The sequence below is a fragment of the Megascapheus bottae genome, chromosome 14 (assembly GCF_031878675.1).
Source record: "Megascapheus bottae isolate mThoBot1 chromosome 14, mThoBot2.hap1, whole genome shotgun sequence".
In the NCBI taxonomy this organism is placed as follows: Eukaryota; Metazoa; Chordata; class Mammalia; order Rodentia; family Geomyidae; genus Megascapheus; species Megascapheus bottae.
In genome coordinates, this window is record NC_143522.1 from 55834877 (window position 1) to 55842513 (window position 7637).

The 7637-nt window shown below is 36.2% G+C and overlaps 1 non-coding gene and 1 pseudogene across 1 annotated transcript; one reads left to right on the top strand and one right to left on the bottom strand.

Moving 5' to 3' along the window:
• The first annotated feature begins 4041 nt into the window (after positions 1-4041).
• Positions 4042-4152, top strand: LOC150055370 (U6 spliceosomal RNA). The gene has a single exon (XR_016537758.1). It is a non-coding gene; the product is annotated as a U6 spliceosomal RNA (small nuclear RNA).
• Positions 4153-4750: 598 nt separating this feature from the next.
• On the bottom strand, positions 4751-7417 carry LOC150055371 (ubiquitin-ribosomal protein eS31 fusion protein-like; annotated as a pseudogene).
• Positions 7418-7637: the final 220 nt, after the last annotated feature.

Consider the following 7637-nt stretch of genomic DNA (forward strand, 5'->3'; position numbering starts at 1 on the left):
TCAAGTTTAAGACACTTGGTCTTCTGGGCATGTCCTTACCACACCCCTTCTACCCTTACCTAACTGGGATGTAATAGTCATTTCATTTCGTTGGTATTATCCTTTGTCCAGTAATCAGGCAATCTCATAAGTACTTCTTAGAGAATTACTGGTTTGCAAGTAATTGTGGTTTAATGCATTTAATACATTTCTTAACCATTGTGGAAATATTTGCTCTTATCTCTAAAATTTCCATCTTCTGTGTGGAGCATATTTTATTTCTTCTGTTTCTTCTGGAACTGGATTCAGGATTCATGCTTGCTAAGCACGGGCCCCTAGTCTCTGAACACAAACTCCACCCCTTTTATGCTTTTAATAGATTACGTTTAGTGATGGGTCTCACTATTTGGCCCAGGGATTGTCTTAGACCATGATCTTTCTACATATATCTCCAAGTAGCTCTTATCATAGATATATGCTACTTTTCCCAGGATGCTCTTAAAACATGTTTCTCATTATTTCCTTAATTGCTGTTTCTGAAGTAGGTGGGATTATAGGTGTGAGTGATCATACCTGGTCAGGTATTAATTAATTAATTAATTTTTCTTCTCTTTCCAGATAAAATTTATCTCTATGAGAGCAGAGATTTGGGGTTAGTTTTCAGTTTTCACAATAAACTCCCCAAGGTCTGCACCAAAATTGATATATTAAAATGAATTACATAAGGTAGTCTGAGGACATTTTCTAAAAGTAAATGTGTACAAATATCCACCATTTATTTCATTTATTTCTATTTGTTTTTAATATTACACTCCTATGTAAAATAATAAATTGAAAATAGCACTGTTCTTTATTTTTTTTCCCAGCACACTTTTCATTTCCTGGTTATGTGGGGATTTTTTTTTAAATTTTAATTTAATTTTATTGTAGAGATGATGAAGAGCTGAGGGGTTGCAGTTACAGAAGTACGATAATGAGTATATTTCTTGAAGATATAAATCTAAATAGTTCTAGCTCTGATTTAGTATCTCCCCAGAATTCTGACTTTGGAAGGAAACCCAGTTAAATATTAGAAGTTTCTATTTATGAGAACTTGGGGAAATATGAGATAAATTTTGCGCATTTCCTTTTTAAGATGATTTGATTATAAAAATTAGTATGAAACACATCAAAAGCAGAAAAATAGAGCAAAAGGTCAATAGGAGAAATATGAAGCTATGGATGAGTCCATTGGTGGAAACTGTGATTCACAGCATATGAAAGATAAGAGCTTGAGCCAGGTTATTTCAATATTAAGGGTATTAACAGGATTGAGGGATGAAATAGCTGTTTATTTGCATTCATTCATCTCCCACTTTACTGTGAGGTTGGGGAAACTAAATCCTTCACTCCAGGACATTGAGTGTATTCAAACAATTTTTGCTGTAGAAATGAAAGAACATCACGAAGAAGGTTAGTGTAGGGAGTGACATTGACTAGATGTTAGACATGTTATTTAGCCTGTATTTGCTGGGTCTTGGTATCTTCTTCTATAAAATGAAAGTGTTGGACTTCATAATTAAGTTCTTTCCAACTATAAAACATTCTATAATTTTAACTGCTTGTATATGAGTGGAGGAATGCACATCCTTACATCTAATGGAAATAAAGATATAGTTCTTAAAAATTTCCTTTGCAAATGGATTTTGGTAATATAGCTGCCTTCAATCTGTCTTATAAAATAGTGTTTTCAATGATCTTTTAGCATGATAGATTAACTTTTATGTTCCTAAAGCCATTTCCTCTAAATGATGCTGAATTCACACTTCACTAATGGCAAAGATCTGATTAGAACTAATTTCATAGTGATTCTTTGACATTCTCAAATGTAGAAATGTCTGTGCTTTTTTTGGAATAAAAGTCAGGGCATATCATAAATTGTAAAAGTTGTTATTAAAATTCAGTCAAATATTGGAGAGTAGTTATGAAACTGAATTTGCCTGAAATACTTAACTGTTAGAAATATGTTTCCTGTAAACTCCTTTGTCCTTCCATTCCATATTTCATCTCTATGGTTTTCTCAAACTGGATTCATTGGGCCTGTATTCCAAGATTTTGTTTGTTCTCATCAGCAAGTTTTTCACCTCTTTTTCTTTGCTGTTTGATAAAACTAAAGAAAGGGAACCAGAGAGCCCTGCATATCAATTAAATGGGTGGAAAGCTGTGACAGAAACTTAATCCTTTTTCAAAGATTTAAGCTAAGAGGGAATAGAATCATTCATGTAATCTAATCACTAGCATTTTGTCCCCAGGTACAAATTAAGGAGTCTGGTATAAGTAAACTTACAGGAACAACACAGTAGCTTTAATACTTAACTTATACTTGGGTCACTTGATTCTATTACTATCAACTATGATTCAGTTTCACATCTACTTAAGTCATGAATCTGGTAAGTTTTGGACAAGTGTTATACCTTCATTGATGTAATAGAAGCAAATGAATGTCTTCTCTGCAATTAAAGTTTACTAGTATGAGGAGACAGAAAAAGTAAGACCAAAGATAAAAGGAAAGACTTAACTACCTCTGTTTCTAGGAAAGGAACTAGGTAGGAGACTTCAAAACAGAAGCAATGTTAAAAGAAAAAGTGCCACGGGGACAATTGTTCCATAGGAAATGAATTAATAAGGAGTGCTCTTGATTTTATTTTACTTTTACTATTTTTTGTGATGGTCCTGTGGCTTGAACTCAGAATATAAATTGAAAATAGAAGAGAAAGTTACTTTACTAAGTCTATTAGAATGGTGCCATATTGCATGTTTAAAACAATATTTTTAAAAAATAAAATGTTGACATGTATATTTTTTATTCACCAAATTGGAATATTTCTTCTCTTACTCATTTTCCTCCTCCACCATTCCAGTCTTTTCTTCCTCTTGGTATTGACTTTTATTGGGTGATTATGTGTGTACCTAGCAAGCAAGCACCTCATCCTACAAGATGTCAAGTGAACAGGCAACAGATTTGGGTCTCCTTCTTATGACCATTTAGGAGCAAAAGTTCAGCTCAACCATCTTTTTGTATTCTTATTTTTCTCACTTTCTCATTGGCATCACTAAAATTTCAGAAACCAGTAGTGTATGATGTAATCATCATGCTGCAGAGAAGTCAGGACAGAGAGGGACTGGGACATTGCTGCTTTAGTATTCAATTTGTGGCTTATATGTGACTTTGTTTTTCTAAATAGAATTCGTAGGCTACCTGGAGAAACATGAGCCAAATTTCAGAGCTAATGAAGGAGGCAATTTTCTGTGGAAATTGTCTAGTTTAATATGCAGAATAAATCTTCGGGTCTGTTGTACAAAAATATAGATTTGAATTTAGGAAGATCAACTAGAACATAAAAGAGAATGCATGGGGGCTGGGAGTTTGGACTAATAGTAGAGTGCTTGCCTAGGATGTACGAAGACCCAGGTTCGATTCCTCAGTATCACATACATAGATAAAATCTTGAAGTGGTGCTGAGGCTCTAGTGGTAGAGCACTAGCCTTGAGAAAGTCCAAGGACAGTGTTCAGGCCTTGAGTTTGAGCCCCCGGAATGGAAAAAAAAGAGAGAGTGTATGAGTTGGTAAGAATGTTGATCACATGTTAAAGGAACCACTAATCTAGGACCAAAACAAAGTTTAAAAGTCAGTTGCTTCTTCAAGGAGAAAAAGAACACTAAAAATAAAATAAATGTATAAAAAACCCCTCCAGAAATAGTATTATTAAATAAGCTATAACTGGTGCTTAGTCTTTCAGATCAAGGAATGAGGAGAGAGTTCAATCAGGGTATGCTTGGAAAGTGTGGAAATTGTATAAAATATATCTAACAGCTCAGTATTTATGGGAAAGCTCTGAATCCATATGCCTATTTATAATTTTACTTGTGAAGCTATGAGATTGTACATCATGGACTTTGAGGTGCCTTCCAACTATGAGCAAGTCAATGGCTCTTCTGTGGAAGAATCTTTTAGTGGTCATGTATATCTGTTGGTAAATCTGTTTTGTAATGTATCTTATCTTAAATAGAGAGAAGAGATTCAGTGGTCACTTCTGCAGCACATATACTAAAATTGGAGTGATACAGAAAAGATTAGCATGGCCTCTGCTTAATAATGACACACACACACATTTGTGAAGCTTTTCATGATTTTTTTAAAGAGAGAGAGATTCAGACAAGCTTTGGGAGATAGTTATGTAAAGAAATTGCAATTCATTTTACTTTGGGTCTAGATGTGATGGGTGAAAGCATTCATCTGAAACTGGAGAACGGACTGAATCCCAAGGACAAAAATAGCATTTGTTTAGTGTTTTCTGTGATTCAGGTTACTTAGTACAAAACAGCACCTTTGTGAAGAGAAGATGTGATGGTAAATTTCACATAGCAACTTGACAATAGCATTCAAAGGTGGTCACACACCAGTGTGAAGTAATATTGTGAAGAAATTTCTATGTAGCCCAGCACGGATGTGTCACACTTATAATCCTAGCTACTCAGTAGGTGGCTAAGATCTGAGGATCATGGTTCAAAACCAGCCTGGACCACTAAAAAACCCATCATATTTTTATCTCCAATTAATCACAAGAAAGCCAGAAGTACCACTGTGGCTTAAGGAGTAGGGCAGTAGCCTTGAGCTGAAGAGCTCAGGCCCAGAGTTCAAGTCCCACAACCCAGCAACAACAATAAAAAATTCTGCATATTGAACTACTTTTTTATATTAGTTTTGTGCCCTTTTATTACTTCATACACAATCACTTGTCTTCTGGTTTGTTGAAGCAGTAAGTTAGACAACACTTGCCACAATAAGGTCTGTCAAAGTGGCTAGGTATAAAATCTCCAGCACCACATTCATCTGAAGGGCTCTCTCGAACAAGACAATTAATTTTGTCATTTTCATCCATCTTATAGTTTAACCTTCTTTCTCTTATGCATGTTCTTCCTGGGAGTGGTGTAAGACTTCTTTTTTTCATATATTTTTGTTGTAATTAATAGAAAGGTTACATGATTTTTGCCAGATAGGTGCATTAATTCACATACATCGATCCCATTTCACATGTCTTGATCCCCATTTCCCTTCCCCCATCCACACCCCTCATCTTGTTTTCCCCCTTCCCTATCCAATTTCAAATAACCAAATACAAATATATCTGATATATCAGGTAACAAAGTGAGATACTGTAACAATATGAGATAACCAAGGGACAGCAAAAGAAATGAGAGATGACATAGAACATTAAGGACAACAATCATTCATTATATGGCTTTTGTTTCTATATCCTAGAGGTCCTTTCATTTAGTGTCATACTATATGGCCTTATGTATCAAGGTTGTGCTCTATTGCAAATCTCTGCTAGGAGAGCCCAAGGTTTCTGGAAGTAAGCATAAAGGGGATCCAAATAGGGAAAGAGGAAGTAAAACTATCTCTCTTTGCAGATGACATGATTCTGTATTTAAAAAATCCTATAGACTCTACTCCCTAGCTCCTTGAGCTGATTCAAAACTTTGGAAGGGTAGCAGGCTATAAAATTAACCCTCAAAAATCAACTGCCTTCCTCTATGCCAACAGTGAGAGGAACAAGGCAATAATCAGGAAAGCAACTCCTTTCGCAATAGCCTCAAAGAAAATAAAGTACCTAGGAATTAGCTTAACTAAGAATGTAAAGGACCTTTTTGATGAAAACTTTAAAACCCTAAAAAAGGAAATTAAAGCAGAACTAAGGAAATGGAAAAACCTCCCATGCTCCTGGATTGGAAGAATCAACATCGTGAAAATGTCAATCTTGCCAAGGGCTATCTACAAATTCAACACAATAACCATCAATATTCCAATGTCATTCTTTAAGGAAATAGAAGAGGCAATCCAAAATTTCATATGGAATAATAAAAGACCCCGTATAGCAAAAACACTTCTTAGCACAAAGAACAGTGCAGGAGGAATTTCAATACCAAACTTTAGACTCTATTACAGAACTATAATTATCAAAACAGCTTGGTACTGGCACAACAACAGGCCTGAAGATCAATGGAATGGAACTGAGGACCCAGATATTAAACCACAGACCTGTGGCTACCCAACGTTTGACAAGGGAGCCAAAAAAATAGAATGGAAGAAAGATAGCCTCTTCAACAAGTGATGCTGGCAGAACTGGTTAACCACCTGCAGAAAACTAAAGTTGGATCCTTCTTTGTCACCCTGCACTAGAATTTACTCCAAATAGATCAAAGACCTGGAGGTAAAAGCTGACACACTGAAAACTTTACAAGAAGGAATAGGAGATACACTAGGCCACCTTGGCACAGGTCGAAACTTTCTTAATAAGGACCAAGAATCACAACAAATCAGAGAAAGGCTGGATAAGTGGGACTGCATTAAATTGCAGCTTTTGTATGGCAAAGGACATAGCTAGTAAATTAATTAGGAAGCCCACAGAATGGGAGAAGATGTTCACCATCCAAACAACGGACAAAGGCCTCATATCTAAAATATATCAACAGCTCAAAAAATTGAATCACTCCAAAACTAATGTCCAAGGTAACAACCATCCCATTAAAAAAATGGGCCAAAGACTTAAAGAGAGTCTTCTCTGAAGAAGAAACAAAAATGGCCTATAGACACATGAAGAAATGCTCAATATCTCTGGTCATAAAAGAAATGCAAATCACAACAACTCTAAGATTCCACCTCACTCCAGTTAGAATGGCCAGGATCAAGAAAACTAATATCAACAGATGCTGGAGGGGATGTGGCCAGGAGGAATCACTACCACACTGTTGGTGGGAGGGGAAGGTCGTTCAACCACTATGGAAAGCAGTATGGCAGTTCCTCAAAAGACTAAATATAGAGCTCCCCTATGACCCAGCAATTTCACTACTAGGCATTTACCCAATTGTCCAGAAACAAGGACGTACTAAATCCACTAGCACAACAATGTTCATTGCAGCACTATTTACCATAGCAAAGATATGGAACCAACCTAGATATCCCTCCTTTGATGAATGGATCAACGAGATGTGGTATTTATACACAATGGAATTCTATGCTGCTGTCAGAAAGAACAACATCACCCCATTTGTTAGGAAATGGAAAGATTTAGAAAAAATCATATTAAGTGAAGTAAGCCAGACTCAAAGGAACTTAGGCTCAATGGTTTCCCTCATTTGTCATAATCAGAAGACTTGTTTTTCTTAGCACCACCTAGAATTCTCAACACTAGATGAAGAATGGACTCCTTCTGAATGTTGTAATTAGATAAAGAGCATCCATCTTCCAGCTGCTTACCAGCAAAGACCAGTCTCTGCTGATCAGGAGGAATTCTGTCCTTATCCTGGATCTTGGCCATTACATTTTCTGTAGTATCTGAGGATTCAGCCTTCAGTGTGATGGTCTTCCCCGTAAGGGTTTTGACGAAAATCTGCATCCTGGCGGTGGTCCCACCTGAGGTCGAGGGAAAGGAAGAGACTAGTTAAATGGGAGGACGCCAGGGAGGATGCCGCCAGCAGGAGCCCTGGAGCACACCTTAATTCACTTCTTATTGATGTCTTCATTTATTTCTTCATTTAGTTTTTTCTTTAAATAAGTGTACAAGGGGGTTTCTCTTTTTTTAAAATTTTATTTTATTTTCAGGGCGATGCTTGGAG